Below are 16,577 nucleotides of genomic sequence, written 5' to 3' on the forward strand. Positions count from 1 at the left end.
TCCATGTACTTTTGACTCTATCTTGATCCCTACACTTGACAGAAAAGCTGCAGTAGATATTTCTGCAGTATTCATTTTTCCCACATTTTGCAGAGATCAAAGCTGCAGCTTTAGAAGCCTGAGTGATTGGTGTTACAGTGTGCAAGCGGTATGCAAGGCTAAATTTTGCTGTGCTTCCATTGTTCCTCACGCGATTGGCTCTTGCTTCTACCTTACTGGAGCCACAGATAATTGCTCAGTCCTTCAGTTAGCTAGTAATCCGGGAACACACAGAAATGGGACTGTACATGAGAACTGTGTACAGAATGCTAATTTTGCAGGAAACGCTGCAGGAAGCAAAAACTGGCTTCAAATGAATCGGGTTCTGACTGAGATTAAACTGCATCTATTCTAAAGTAATACCACGATCTCAGGAAATCACAGCTGTTATTCAGGTATGGTAATATATAGGCAGGTTGGGAAATTAAAGGGGTTAGAAAAATGCTACACTGTAGGTTTTTCGAATGCCAGCAAGAGTAAATTGCATCAAAGTTCAGTGGAAGTCAACTGTTCCACAATAACCACATAGTAGAGGAAATCCACATTGTCCCATCAACTAGAAACTGGAGTCAGAGGGCCCGGCATAGTTCACTGAAACATTTATGAGTTTATAGTGTTGTGCTGGCATGTACTATATGGATGCAGTGGAGAAAACCATAGCAATAGATACTTCTGATGTCTACCCTTGTCAGCACACTTACAAGAATGTGAGCAACATTTCAGCTGTAACCGTACTGTTACATGATTGCTTGGACAGTAAGCAACCATATAGCAACTGCTGCTTCTGTTCCGGATATGCAGAGTTCTTTATGACAGCAAGCTCTACATCTCTCTTCTAAAACATGATCTATGATTCTGAAGCAATGAAGAAATGTAGACCAGTTTCTGCTCTGTTATCTTTCTGTCCATATTTCCATCGGATTTTCAAGAAGGACTGCAAGACATTCAATTCCTACAGGGGTAACAGCCCTTAATGAAAGCTACCCTTCTGTCTCGAACAACATCATTCAGATCTAACACATTTGACATATTGAGTGATGGTATCAGTTTTTTTATGAAAATTGAATACAAGCATATGCCAGCCAACTTAGATTGACAAAGTCCTGTACTGCTTGGTTATCCATGCATTTTAATCTAAATATTATTTGTAATATTGATCCCTGTATTTAAGTTATCAAATTGTAGAAATATAGGCTTAATTAACAGCAGGATTATGATAATGAGCAACATTAAAAGTCATCAGTGTGTGGGTGGAACCTTTGATTTCACTGTTGTTTTGATCATTACAATCTGGCTCAGAGTTTGGAAAGCCAACTTAAATGATCTTCAATAAGCATGAATACAAAGCGTTATATAACCCACACATATGACAAAGCTTGGCATTTTGATGGCATGGGAACAAAAAAAGTTTATTCATGTTTTTTTAACATGAACATTTGAATAATACACTGTTAAAATAAACGTTATAAAAGCTGTCACCAGTGCATCTGGAAGTAAGTAGTTTGAAACATTCTGTTTTGAGTTTTTAAACAAAAAAAAAAGGCTGGAGGCTTCAGCCATTAATGAACCTGTGCAATGTCAGAATGAGGTATGAACATATGTGTGCATATACATTATTTCATATATAGTTTGGGGGTGGCAGGTATACCATTCCACTGCCATAAGAGCCACACATTCACACAAACATACATATGCACAAGGTATGGCAAGGTATTATTTAAGAATATGACTATTGCATAGTGTGTCATTAGCTTTAGTGTGAATATTAGCTTCACAGCTATTAGCTTCATTCGCTATTCATAGTTTTCAAATCATACAGCGCTGCATTAATATACAGTATAGTTGATAAGACAATGCAACAGCCTAATGTCAATAAAGTCAAATATACACATTTAAGCCTTAAAAGGAATGTGTGAAAAATGGCTTACTCCAACATGTCACCCATTCACATATTCGAGTGAACCATGTCACCTGTCCCGACATCTTAACTTTTTTCATTCACCGATTCTGTCGATGTGCCAAGACCATCCACCATGCAGCCGCTTTCCATATCACGCATCTTTCAGCATAGCGAGCGGTGCACGGGGTGAATGTCAAGCCCTCCATTTTGCCTCAGCTCTAGAGAGTTGCTTGCCTGTCACGTTTCTCCCACTTTGCTCTGAAGGAAGGCTCTTTTAGGATGTTGTCCTCAGGCATCTTCGCTTTGTCAGCTCTAAGCCATTTTGTTGGTTCTCTGGCTTTTCCACTGCTACTGGCGTGGGGTATATACAGCACTGGATGGGATTTACTTATATCTGCAGTATGGCCTTTTTCCACTTCCAAGCATTTCTGAGTCTGCCGTAGGCTGACAGTGTGGGACTGATCCTCGAAAAATAAATAAATAAATACAAAAAATTCCATCGGCGTCTGCATTACTGACACATTTTTGAAGCTCCTGACTTAAAAGGGGCGAGACGCGGGCAGAAATTCCAATTTGAGTTTTGTATTTAAATAATCGTTGTAATTAAAGTTTAATTCCGTTCGCAAACATTATGTATTCAAATGTGCAACATGACTTCATAATGTATCTCCGTTTTGTCAAATTATCTAAAGGAATAATATCTGCAGGGGTTAGTTACATGAATAGACATTGGCAATAAGAGGATTAGTGAAATCGCCGAGTAGAAGTGGGGTAGCCACACTCCTGAAAGGGTAGACAATGAGGGAACACGAGCAGCACACTGTACCTATGACAATCTTTTCACAGTTCACAGCCAGAGCCAGGTTTGAATGAATAATTGATTCTGAGCTCAATTATGACTGAGGCAAATGTGACCAGAGGGCAGCAATTATCAGTATATTTATCATTAACCGCACTTCTGTGATGGAATGCATGTACAGTGTGTTAAGGGGACAGAACATTGAACTGGGAGTGGGGGGAGAGGAGCGAAGGGGAGGGTCGGGGGGGGGGGGGGTCTTTATGGTTTAAAATTGTACATGATAATTCCATTACTTCTCTCCCTCAAAACTCTTGACTGTGCGAAGTCTGATTTATTCATAAACTGGATTGCTACTGCCACGAAGCATTAAATTAAAGCAGGGGACTGAAGACCGGAATTCTGCTGAGAAAAGCCATTTACAAACCAAAACAGATCAAACTTGGGCACGGACAATACTTTTCCAGCCCTTCGCCTTGATTTAACAGAAATAACCGTTTGCTGCTACACAGCCAATTAAAGCCACTCCTCTGCTTATGCATCACTTTGAGTGTCACTTGGGAAAACAGCGATCTTTGTTCCGTTTCAGATAAGGGGTGTTTCACACAAAGACTTGCATATCGAGCCCTTTCATCATGTGAAGGGTTGTTTAGTAAACTCTAATAACCTTGCGTGAAATGCTGAGGCCTGTTTTTTTTTCCCCTGGGCTTGAGGCACGAAAGAAAGAGAGAAAAAAAAAACCCTGCAATGAAAGCCAGTCACCCATTTCACCCGTCTTGCCATCAGTAATCTAAGGTCAGCACCTGCTCCGACTTCACAAGGGGCTGGCTGTAAAAAGCTGAGGAACGTCACATTTATCCTTTGAAAGATTATTAAAAACGAGACTTTCTTGACAACATCCAGATGTCCCTGTTCCATGGGTGAAACGCTCCATCACGTGCATGTAAACTCTATGCCCACAATGCTCAGTGGTACATGCCCCAGCTTGCTGACAGCAGGTCTAAAAATGTTCTTCAGAGCAGATCTCTGCGTCGGTCACTATTAACGTGGTCTCTGTACGAATATTCAATCAACAAAATCTGCAGTAAATTCCATACTACTACAACCGCAGCTAGAAATAGCAAAACTACAAATCTACACTGAGGCACCTAGCAGACATTTTTACCCATAATGACTTACAGAGGTGATATTTTTTAAACTTAAAATGCATTTACGCAATTGGGAATTGTACTGAAGCGACTCAGGTTCAGTATAGTACCTTGATCAAGGGTAGAGCCACAGCTGGGAATTCAACCGGCAACCGAGTTACAGTTACAGCAACCCAGTTCCCTAGCCACTGACCCACCACAACTCAACTTACACAGCAGACACACATTCACGGACAGGGATGTCCTACATTTTGGCCTCAATGCCCTTTTAAATAGAAGCGCAGGCATGGCGATTTGCGCATCGTCTTGAAATGTATATGACCATAGAGCCCTCTGGAGGACGAAAAAACCCCCCCAAAACTGTCCTATCCCTGCGTGCAGAAAAATGATTAGGAGCGTTTTCTTTTTTCTTTTCTATCTGCACAAGTGGCACAGTTGGGGAGCGTTCTCTTGTGGTATTTCCATTACCGGGATGCAAGCATCGCGCTGCTGGGATCGGTCTTGTGTCCCGGCACTTCTAATTCTCGTTTTCGAACATTCACATCAAGCGCATCCCCGCTGTGTACGGCGACACCAACCTAACGGAAGGGCCTCTGTGAAAAAAATCCTTGAGGTGCAGAAAGTTTGACAATTTCCTATTGTGAAATGATAGTTTTCAATGTCTTTAATTAGCTAGCTGCATGTACATCGTTATTTTTAATAACCGTATACTCAGAGAATTAAAACTTCAGTGATACATTTTCCTGTTGCTAAGCTTGAGCTAGTAAGGGCACCCAGACATTTCCAAATATCTGTAAATATTGAGATTGAGAAAATACCCATTTTACTTCAAATATTTAGTATGTTGCCTTATGTAGAGTTATAGTGTAATATACTGACTAGGTCAGCAGTTTCAGATTGACATTTCAGGTTCCATGTTAATTCAATTTTACTTGCATAGTGCTATTTCTTTTACAGAAGACTGCCACAAAAATTCTTTACAGAGAAACAGAAGAGGGTAAATGGCAGGCCTAAACCCAGAAATACCAAGCATGTGAAGTAAAAACTCCCCAGTGGGGAGGAGAACCCTTAGCCAGTGGCGAAAAAAACGGGGGAGCCCATCCTCCTACCTCCACATCCAGCAAGGTGTAGAGGTAGGGTGGATATAGCAGAAATGTAATAAGAAATCTCTTGCTGCGATTCAAATGGGTGGAACCAGTTGCAGCTAGATTGTTAATCATGCCATGTATTCGTCAAAGTTTAAGCAGCATGTACCAATGGTGAAAATGTACACTCTAGGCATCCACTCAGATTGCTTATCATCGCTGATGGCAGTCAATTGACAGGGGCAGCCTGTAGTGTAATGGTTAAGCAACTGCAAGTCACTTAGGATAAAAAAAGTTGCGACAGCTGAATGACTTGTAATGCAATGTAGTGCCGATCAGGGTTTTGGTGTGAGACATAGCATTCCAGGCTGTCAAATACCCAAATACATATGACCGCAAACGAAATGGCCGCAACTAAAACAATGTCTCTCCCAGTTTAAACTAATTATCTATCCATTTGCAGGTTCATAAAGATAACTGGGAGACTGCCTATTGGCTACCATTCGCCCCCAGAAATTAATGAATGAATGAAAAGTGCTTTTTGGCCTTCATACCCTCATCTAAAATTATACTTTGGCCTTACTGACTTCTGATTTGCACTTGATGGAAATGTGGCTTTATGCAATGTAAACCATTAGTGGTATGCAGGAGTTAATATGAAACATAACAGCTATGTACGAAAGCCCTGTACTATTGTTGTTTTTGTTGTTGTTAATTACATACACGGCCAAAAAATGACAAAAACAGATAAGTCTTCTGCCTGGATGCCTACGCCAAGAGCCTGATCTCCCTTGTGATGTAAATGTTTTGAGAGAAATTATAGTTTGTCCACTGAAAGCAGGAGGGCTGTACTTTCATTAAGTGCTGTTTCACAAAAAAAGCCAACACTCTTTATTTTACCCAGACACACAAGGGGGGGGGGGGGGGGGGGGGGAGTCAGAGAACCAACATCAGGGAAGTCACTCCATACAGGGTTTACCTTCACAAAATATTTATGAAGCAGAAGCCACACAGGTCATCTGGAGAAGATACTGAGTGAACAAGAACACGTACCTAGCTGGGGATTGTGCAAGATCTCTTATGAAGGAAGGAGTCTGAAGGCGATGTGCCACATTTTCAATTTAATACAACTGCAGGATTTTGTTTATTGATGGTAATACGGGGAATGGGAGAGTTAATAAATCTCAGGGAAGTGTTTAGCTGCAGTATTATAAAAGGATTGCGGTGCAAGGATAAGGTATTAAGAAATTTTAATGAGATTCAGAGCCTGTAACATTTCATTGCACATTAGTGGGGAAAAAAATAGAGAATCAATCTGAAATAACAATTGCAATAGGCATACACTTAGGTGTTACCTCTGACTGTTTCCACTGTTAATGTTATGCAATAAGATTTTGTGTGTATATATATTTCTGCGAGAAAGTATACTTGATCCCATAAAGGAAAGTTTTCTGTTGAGGATTTTTATTTTCTGGATAATGTCTGAGTATGGGTAGTAGTGTGTCTTTTGTATGCTGTATACCAGAAGTGGGCTGTTTCTGGTTTCCATGCCAACTTCTTGCCTTCAGTTACTTAATTAGCCCTAACATTTATGGCATCTGAAATTTCAGCTACATTTCTTAATAAGTGCTTGGTATACAGCTGAATTCAGCCTCCCATTATGAGACATTTTACCGTGATCCAATCTGAGTGAATCAGCGTAGGTGTATACAACCAATTAACTCATTCAGCCAGAGTAATTGGTGAAAACAAAAACCTGAATACATGTCGGCCCCACAGGACTGAAACTGGCTGCCCCATCTCAAAACAAAGGGCCTATCACATGTTGAGTTGCTATAAATAATGCTTACCGATATGGTGGGCTGTCAGCTTACAAACAAAGCTGATTCAACTTAATGAACACAGTTTTCAGGCTAACTGTTTGTACTGTAAATAACACTTCATTTGCACTGCAATTAACCTATTGGCTCTGTTCATGCTTGGATTTCTGAGTTATTATACATATTTATAAACGCTTTAACAAAACAAATATTTATGAAGTGTGAACACACCAACATTTTTAAACAACAGTTCTGAAATGCCTTGCATGAGGTAGTACTCGATGCTTCAGCTAGGTGTGACAGCTGTGATCTGGAAACTTGCTATGCAGTAGACTTAATAACACAAAGAGAGTTATTTGTAGATATGGACAAAAATAATTTAATGAATGCCATCATCATGCATAATCCCATTTCAACAGTCTATCAAAAAGGTGCATGTGCTGCCTTATTACAGAAAAGCAAAAGCACGTACAACTGTTACAGCATGGGTGCACAACAAGGGTAGATCCATTTTAGGATTATGAGCCAACTTCTGCTCTTAATTATTCAGCATACCTTGATCTAACCTTTGTACAAGAATCAGCTACAGCTGCAGGCGTAGTGGTTAAGGTACATGACTGGGACCTGCATGGTCCCTGGTTCGATCCCCGGTGTAGCCAAAATAAGATCCGCACAGCCGTTGGGCCCTTGAGCAAGGCCCTTAACCCTGCATTGCTCCAGGGGAGGATTGTCTCCGGCTTAGTCTAATCAACTGTACGTCACTCTGGATAAGAGCTTGTAATAACGTAATAATGTAAAAGTGTATCTTAAGAGATTTTAAATTTGGTGCTCAAGTACTGGAGTGAACCGACACAGTGTATAGAGCTCTTCGAAAACTAAAGCTGGGGTTTGGAAATAAATTACTGGGAACAAAAACCAGGCAGCCTGGCCCCTCAGAACCGCACCCCTTAGTCAGAGAAATGAGTGCTTCCAAAATATGTGCGTATTGTTAATAATAAAATATTGGTGATCGTGTTTCGTTTTCCAATTATTGTAGTTACATGTACATGACTGTAGCATACCCTTATGGGTCAATGAGTCATCTCACAGATCAATAACCTGATGCGCATGAATGAACATAGTGTTAGCATAGGGCAGTATGGATTTCTACATACAGTATGCTTAGTAGTCTCAAGTTACCATCTGATTTCTTACATTTCTTATTTTCATAGATTAATGATTATTTATGGTGTACAATTATTCACTATCCAGGTAATGAAGGAGGCAATTTGAATTGAAAATGCTGTTATTAGGCATCATTATATATTAATCTCCATATTTATAAAGTTACAAAGCCATTTATATGGCTCTAGGACTCCACTGAACCACAGTCAGAGCCATTATCTCCAAATGGAGAACATTTGGAACAGTGGTGAATCTTCCCATGAAAAAAAATATAAATGTCTGCCAAAATTTCTCTAAGGAACAATGACAACTCCAGGAAGTCACAAAAGTTTCCAGAAGAACATCCAGAACATACAGTGAGCTCCATAATATTTGGGTTGATTTGGCTTTGTACTCTGAAATGTTACATTTATAATTAACAATTCAGATGTGATTTAAGGTGACATTCTCAGTTTCTATTTAAGGGCATTTTACATACTGTGGTTTTACCAGGTATAAATTACATAACATTTTTTGCATGTGTGACCCATAGACATCACCTGGGCTGAGTATCATCTTTATTGGGCATATACTAGTATTATTACGCATGTTGTGCATTTTAAAGGATTTGTATATGCTGTGCATCAAAGGGTTAAATAAAGAAACAAAACACAAACAAAAAATAATGAATTATACATACTGCAAAACATAGTTTATGATGGCTGTGGTGAGCAAGCCTTTATTTTGCTCAGAAAATTTAGCAAACCCATGAACAACAGATCATATAAAATCTGTTCATGTTTCACAAAGCCTAGCTTTCAAATTAGCCTTGACTGACCTTGTCAGCTGGTGAGCAAAGGCTTGGAACTGCAGAATTTTACAGTGCACAATAAACAATTTGTCGAATGATGGATAGATCAGTCTTTGGAGAATTTGGACATCAGTATTCTCATGCTCAACAATAGTTCTTCACCTTTTCATTTTTTCAATTCTGTTGAGAATAGTTGTGTCTCTTCCCTTAGTGAGTCCCTGCAAACATTTAAAGATACCTGTTGCCCCCAAATTAACCATGCTATTTGGCTAGCTACATGAATAAATAATACATTACTAGCTAAGAGGATGCATCCTCTTTTAAATTATGCACAAATGCACACATGGAGTATGCTTTTATGTTTAATTTCCTAGACTTCACATCTGCCCTCCATGATGTAACTTCATAGCAAATAACAGTGTGCATAATTTGTGTAGATAACCGGACAAAACTACAATAATTTGAAGGTCTGTCCGCAGAGGTGGCAGTATAATACAATGGTTAGGGAACTAGGCTGAAAGGTCAAAGGTTGTTGGCTTGGTTCCTAGCTGGGGAGCTGATGACGCACCCTTGAGAATGCTCATAAACCTGTGAAAATTCACTGGATGTAAAAAAAAAAAAAGCTATGTGTGTGCATTATAAATGTAGTGTGTTGACTTTATGCAAACATCGCTCATTTCACAGTACTGAGTGGTATCATTCATACAATAGTATGAATAATACTGGGGTAATGACCCTGGGTTCTCTTGTCGTATTATTTGTTTTATTTTATTTGTCCTATCTTCCCAAATTGTCTTCTGCTGTGATCCCCAACAGATCACACCAGAAGAGCAGGATGTACACGCCGCAATGACATCCTCCGGGCTGGACTGGTGCCAGGGACGGATTTCCCTTCAAGTGTGCTAGGAGCTGTCAAGACGCCTCAGCGGCAATACCTGTACGGTGTTCATCAACACATCTGTGGGAAAAACCAATGACTATGAATACTGAGCCAGTGCAGTGCACCTGCTGCTGCTAGCCATGCCAGCTCCAGAGAGTGGAGCCCAAGAGCGGAGCTGGCTGGACCTGCTCTCTCCTATCAGAGGGCTGACCCCACCAGACAACACCGAGCTCACGATGTTAAACCACACCACCGACTCCATTCATCACTCTTATGTTCATCACCGCAGTGGAGATTAGACCTGAGCTACTGTACCTGCCCCAAGCTCACTGCATCAGGCCAGAGCATTAGCGGTCAGGGACAGACAGGAAAACACTAAACTACAGTATGTGCTCTCAGCCCACTTCATACCTGGAAAATATTCAGCCCAACAAATTATACCAATTATGAATACATAATAGCACTTGATATTTCATCTTTGTTTTGAATTGAACAGGTTCCATTTGGTAATTGCTGAATAAGAAATAGCACAATGATACGGCATAGATTTTTTGCAACCTAATTTCATAAAGATTATGGAAGCAAATGTTTTCCAAAAAGTTTTTTCTTGAAATGAAGGACTCAACTGAATCGATTTTAATATTTGTATTTCTGAATTATAGTGGTTCTGTTTAGGCTAACAAAAAAGTGAGTCAAGGCATTGGCTATTACTGGCACACTGAGAAAAACGGAACATTTGCAAAACGAGACAAAACACAAAATGGAAAAAGTAGCTAAATAAATAGACGGTGCAATATTTTAAAATAGAAATCAGCATGCTTCTCCCTTCCAGTACTCCCGCTATGACACGCTCTCTCGCCTGTTACTCATCAATGAATTTTTTAGAAAATGAGCTCATTCGCTCTGGCACATCTACATTGATAAGTTGAAAAAATCTGATTTTATTTTGTGTGAGCAGGGGCCGCACATAAATCAGTTGCATTTCAAACAGTTGTTTTTATGTGTGACAATCATGTAGTTTATTCATAGTATGTTTACATTCTGGCTCAGTGGAAAATGAAAATATGTTGGAGGTATTATCTCTGCAGAGAGGCTGAACTCACCATTTCTCTAACCACAAGACCCACAATTATTAATCCTTGTGTACAGTGTTTATACTTTTTATCATCTTCATCAAATAATTGAAATGAAATGGTATTGTTTGATTGTACATATGGGCAAAAAAATGTTTTTATAGCTCTTGATTGAACAATTTGCATCAAAGAATTGGTCATGCAGTTGCTGAACAGCATGTAGGAGGAGAGTGACACATGCACATCTGGGTACCAGTAGCTGTGTGCTATTGGCTCGCAGGGGGATTAGTGTGTTAAAATGGAACAAACTGCATATATTACTATGTGATTTTCTTTACATCCATCTCAGAGACGGCTTCGATGGGATCAAATCTGTTGTGGCGATAGAAAACGCTTGTTTTGACATCTTGACCCATTTTAAAAAGCTGCCACACTACCAACATGATTGCAATGTACACATATGCTGTACCTACTGTACGCACAACAGGACTATCTATGTACAGAACTCATACTCAGAACACTGTAATTATGGTACCGATACCATGCTATATCGGCCGAGTACGGATACCAATGAGTAATATCGGTGCACCCCTAATTTTCACTGTTTAAATAATTACAAATGCCCGTTGGCATGTCATACCTCTGAAGGTTCTTAGTGTTGCTTATCAGTAGTGGTATTAGCTACCAATACTAATATTAGTCACTAATACCACTGAAGTTAGTGTTTTTGTAAAAGTAAAAATGAGTTTTGTCAGCCTGAAGATGTGGAGCTCTGGTTTGTGTGGAACAACAAAATGTGCCAATTTGATAATAAGATAGGAGGCGATCAGTGGGCTGTTTCAGTGAAGCAGTTGCAATGGAGGGGGAGAGTAGCAGGTGTTTGGTCAGGCAACATTCCCACTGGCTTTAGCTAATTAGACTTGCCTGTAGCTCGTCCGGGTCTATCCTCTGTGTCAACTACTGACAGCTCCATCACCATGCTCGTTAGCTATACCATGCAGTTATGCCGTTTATCAGTTTAGCGCACTGTCATCCTGACAGATAACGATAATCAGTGCATGTTTATCATGCAGAGAACTCGCTGATTGGGCTGGGTACCTAAATCAGTTCATGTCCAAATCACTCCCATCCCTGAGAATGATGGCTTACAATACCTCTTACTTTACATTTGACAGTGTAATTGATTCTTTTTAAAAATAATCAATAGTGTTGGTTATTGATTTCATAGTCTATTTTCAATATACTGCAGAGGTTTTAATAAAAAAGTAGCTAAACAAAATAGACAATAGCATAATTTTAGCTACTGTAGACCTGTATACCAGGCTGTTAATGCAAATATTTCATCAGCCAATCATGTGTCAGCAACTAAATGCATACAAGCTTGCAGATGTGGTCAAGAGGTTCAGCCATTTTTCAGGACAAATTTCTGAATGGGGAAGAAATGTGATCCAAGTGACTTTGTCTGTGGAATGATTGTTGGTGCCAGACAGGGTGGTTTGAGTATCTCAGGCACAACAGTCTCTAGAAAAACAAAAAACATCCAGTGAGCAGCAGTTCTGTGGGCAGAAACACATTTTTAATGAGTTTTTAATAAAGTGCTCAGTGAGGGTATATTCCCCGTTTCATTCACTGATTTGCTTTGCCAAAACAGAGTTTAAAAAAAAAGGTCCTTACAACTTGCAGTGCCATAAAGACATTTTCACCATGTCTTTTTGTATATTCAATGTTTAAGACAGCTGAATGCCAAAATATCTAAATATGATGCATTGTGAGCCAATACTGTTACTCCTCAGTGTTAGAATATACCACTGAAAAAAGAAAGAAGTTACAAAAGAAAGAATTGGATGGATCACTGTGAATGGCTGAAAATGAAATGTAATTTCATGTCAGTTGTGCTTCTTGAAGTGGAGGCGATGAGCTCGGCCTGCTCTACGTCTATGTGTCTGAGGCATCGGGAGGCGAGAGGCCCATATGTATTCACTGGATCGCACCTCTGAGACTAATCAGATAGGCTGCAGGGACACCGAGGGCTTATAAAGTCACTGATTTAGAAATTAAGCCTCAAAGTGGCAAATGAATCATCATTTTGCCTGACTAAGCGACAGAAAAGTGCTATCACAGAATCGATCTCTGGGCATCGCATCTGTAAGAAAGCAGCTCAGAACACCCTGCATCTTCTTTGAGGGGGATTTCACTCAATGTTTATCAGCTGAGCGTGTTATTTTGGTGTCATTTCGAAAATAGTAATCATTTTTACAGACATTAATATTCATAGCATTAATTCACTCAAGAAATAAATGCATAAATAAATAGTAAATATAAGGAATAAATAATCCAATCACCATGTGCTGAACCCATTATGAGCAGCCACAAATACACTGAAATACAGATAATTGTTCTAAGGCCTAAGGGCCATGAGAAGTATGAATGAATATTTTATGCGAATAGCATGTATTAAGATTACATTTTAAAAATGTTATGGGTTGTTAAACCTAAGGAACAGTACTAATGTGCAAAACATAACCGTATTAACACTACTAGGTTAAAAAACCATACGTCTGGGTCACGATGGGACAGAACACATAACACTTGGGGTGATTTCACAGCAGCTGGGTTACAAGGTTTTAACCAAATGGTAAACGGTCTGCATGTATATAGCACCTTTATCCAAAGCGTTGTGCAATTGATGCTTCTCATTCACCCACACACTGACACACCAATGTCATCAGGAACAATTGAGGTTAGGTGTCTTGCTCAGGGATACTTTGACACATACGGCACAGGGCGGGATCGAACCGGCAACCCTCTGACTGCCAGATGACTGCTCTTACCTCCTGAGCATGAGCCTGAACATGACTTTTGATGAAGAGAAATTGTATCCTGGCGAAGTGAGGATTGTAAACCATAAGCATGGCGAGGAAAAATCTGGAGCTTTAGTGCCCTGTTTTGCAAGAAAAGAGGCTGATAAGCATCTAAACTACTCTAGCGGATATTCATTTAAACAACCTGGTATCGCCATTCTGCAGTTTTATTATGGCACAGTTTATATTATTATAGAAATATGAACGCAACAATAATATGACACGTCAATGACTCAACCACAAGGGGGCAGCATTTATTGGGTTAAAATATCAATACATTAGCTAATGAGTATATAATAATTGGCTTCCATATGAAATTGCAACTTTTAGCTATCAATTTCACATCAGGATCCCCAAAGCTAACAGTGCTTGAATTCAACTGTTGCCACTCTGATACAGGACAGTCATTACTAGCTAGGGGGCAGATACCCCCGATAACGCTTACAATACCATCGGAGCTAGGCTGAACTGAGCTAGTATACGCCTGACATTTCCTATCTCTCAGTATAGTTACTAAACTTGATATTTATTTTTCGGAAAGAATTCAAGTGATATGAGTGCTTGCTAAACATCAACACATAAGCCCTTTTTCCATTCAATAATTATATCGCTTTATATTGTAGTACATCTAATTTGATTTGATTCAATAGAAAACGCTTGAAGCAATATAATGGTGAATGTCACAATTGAAACAAGCTGATCGGAGTTTCGCTATTTTCGTGAAGCAGGTAGCCTGACAACTTTAGATGGCTTCAAAGACCCAAGATAAATATGCCTCAAACTTGGAGTAATAGGATACTTATGGAGGCGCTGCTTCTGATTTAATTTGTCAGTGAAAAAGTGTATAGCCTACCTCCATGCAGAGCACAGTGCATACACCGTTAGTGGTTTAGCTTGAAATCATTTGGTATAATTCTATGAGTGAATAGCACAGCTTCATAATGTTCTTCATTGGCAAACGTAATGATTTCAGTAGGGCATTATTACATCATGTCAATGCACTACAAACATATTTTATTAATGTAAAACCATTCATAGGAATCTATCATCGCAACAAAGTTATTGTGGTACACGCACTAATTTGCTACAAAATGTAATGGAAAAAGGGCTATAGACTCTATAGCCAGATCAAAAATATCCAGTCATGTCAATGACACACATTGAAATAATACATTATAAATAACATAAATAATAACTTATTGTTAAAATAAAAAAACTTTAAAAGCCTATAAGTCTGTTCGAGGCACTGGAATGACAGAGGCCGGAGCAAGAATGATCCAGCAGCTGAGTAAGGGGAATTTTGGGGGAAATCAACATGAAATTACCCCATGTAAGAACATAAACAACCCAGAATTATGACCTAGCATGTTCAACCCAGTGTTCACAGAGAGAACCCTAGTGTAGGCTGAATGAACTGTACAAGGATTCACACTGCAGCTGTATCAGACACAGATCAGCGAACATAAATAAATAAAAATCTCAGAAATGTGGTTCACATCTAAGTCTATCTAAATGAGATTATGCATTAATAAATGCATGTTCCGTTCACCTTATCTTAGGTCTGCCTTGATTGAAGTGTCCTCTAAGCACCACAGGATCCAATCACTTGGATGTGCAAGCTCCTTATCAAATGACAGACTGACTGTCAAACATCATGGGTCCATATTACAAAGAATGAAAATTATATTAAATTATAAAAATACTCATATTTCCCCCATATATCTGTTTCAAATCTAAATATAAAGACCCATGTAGATGTTTTGCGTTATTTTATAATGATAATAATAACAATAATAATAATAATAATAATAATAATAATAATAATAATAATAATAATAGGTCCAATAATGCATCTGTATAATGTATAGTATTCACAGATAATCTCAGTGTTCTTAATATTTTATGAAGGACCCGTTTGCAATAAAAAGACGGAATCTCTTACACGAAGGATCAAACCAGGTGTGAGAACGGATTATCACTCTCTCAGCTCCCACACTTTGCCTTCGTCAGCAGGCAAAAATGTTAAAGTCTGCTACATGATACCAAAGTAAAGCAAACTCAACCATTAACCTTAAAGTACAACACATACTAATTTACTTCGAACATGCGATGGTGTTTTATGAGACCTAATTCAACAAGGTACAATGGCACGCAAACATTCGTTAACATTCTTAATTTTAAGGAATCTCGGCGCGGCATTGCAACCTACAGTACGCACACGCTGATATTCCGTTAAAATAGCCTACATAAAGGATGTACCCACTTGCTACAGCGAATTCTCAATGCATCTCAAATATTTTTGGACAGTATTGTCTCTGATTTTATTTTAAAATAAAGAATTCTCACATATGGACCTATTCACTCATGCAAAGCTGACAAAGGTGGTGCAACAGCATGAGTGATAGAGGAATTATTATTTTTACTTAAACTCACGAGGTATGGTACTAACGGCAGCTATAAGATAGACGAATTATAAATGGATCCCGCAGAACCTTACCTTAAATTAGTGGACAAATGTCAGTTCCATAAAACAGGGGAGACGCACTTTGGTTGCGAGGTGCTTGCAGACAGAGATCCGTAGCAGGTGCGTTGCTCCAATAGCAGAATCGTAGGCAGCTTGCTGTCCGAACGGAAAGGTTTGTTCTGCGCGCACGTCTAGCTGTTGGTTGAGGGGAAGCAATGCTGTAGACCCCTCCCCCGTCCCACATGAAATCTTTATTAAAAGTGAAAAGCGACAGAAATAGATTTGTATTTTGGCTGAATCTGTAAAAAAAAACAACAACTAAAGGTCAGAGATGCGTCACATAAATTGCATGCATTATGTGATCCAGCGTCACATAAAATTATTGGAACGTCGTGAGCATTAAAGCGAGCTATGCCTTTTTTTTTGCATGTTTGATGCGAATACGATCCCAGTAGTGCCATTAATGAGGCGCACATGCTGGGATCTTTATAACGTGCCAGCAATTTAAACAGATGTCTTGCCATACGGCGATAATGTGTAAAAAAAATCCCAACATT

The 16,577-nt window shown here is 39.2% G+C and overlaps 1 protein-coding gene across 1 annotated transcript in view; it reads right to left on the reverse strand.

Moving 5' to 3' along the window:
• LOC133109767 (contactin-4) overlaps nucleotides 1-16,179 on the reverse strand; it is a 101,234-nt gene extending 85,055 nt beyond the window's left edge. Inside the window, exon 1 of the mRNA XM_061219340.1 lies at nucleotides 16,054-16,179. The gene's annotated coding sequence lies outside the window, so the exon portion shown is untranslated. The remainder of the gene's footprint in view (nucleotides 1-16,053) is intronic.
• Nucleotides 16,180-16,577: the final 398 nt, after the last annotated feature.

The sequence above is a fragment of the Conger conger genome, chromosome 14 (assembly GCF_963514075.1).
Source record: "Conger conger chromosome 14, fConCon1.1, whole genome shotgun sequence".
Classification (NCBI taxonomy): Eukaryota; Metazoa; Chordata; class Actinopteri; order Anguilliformes; family Congridae; genus Conger; species Conger conger.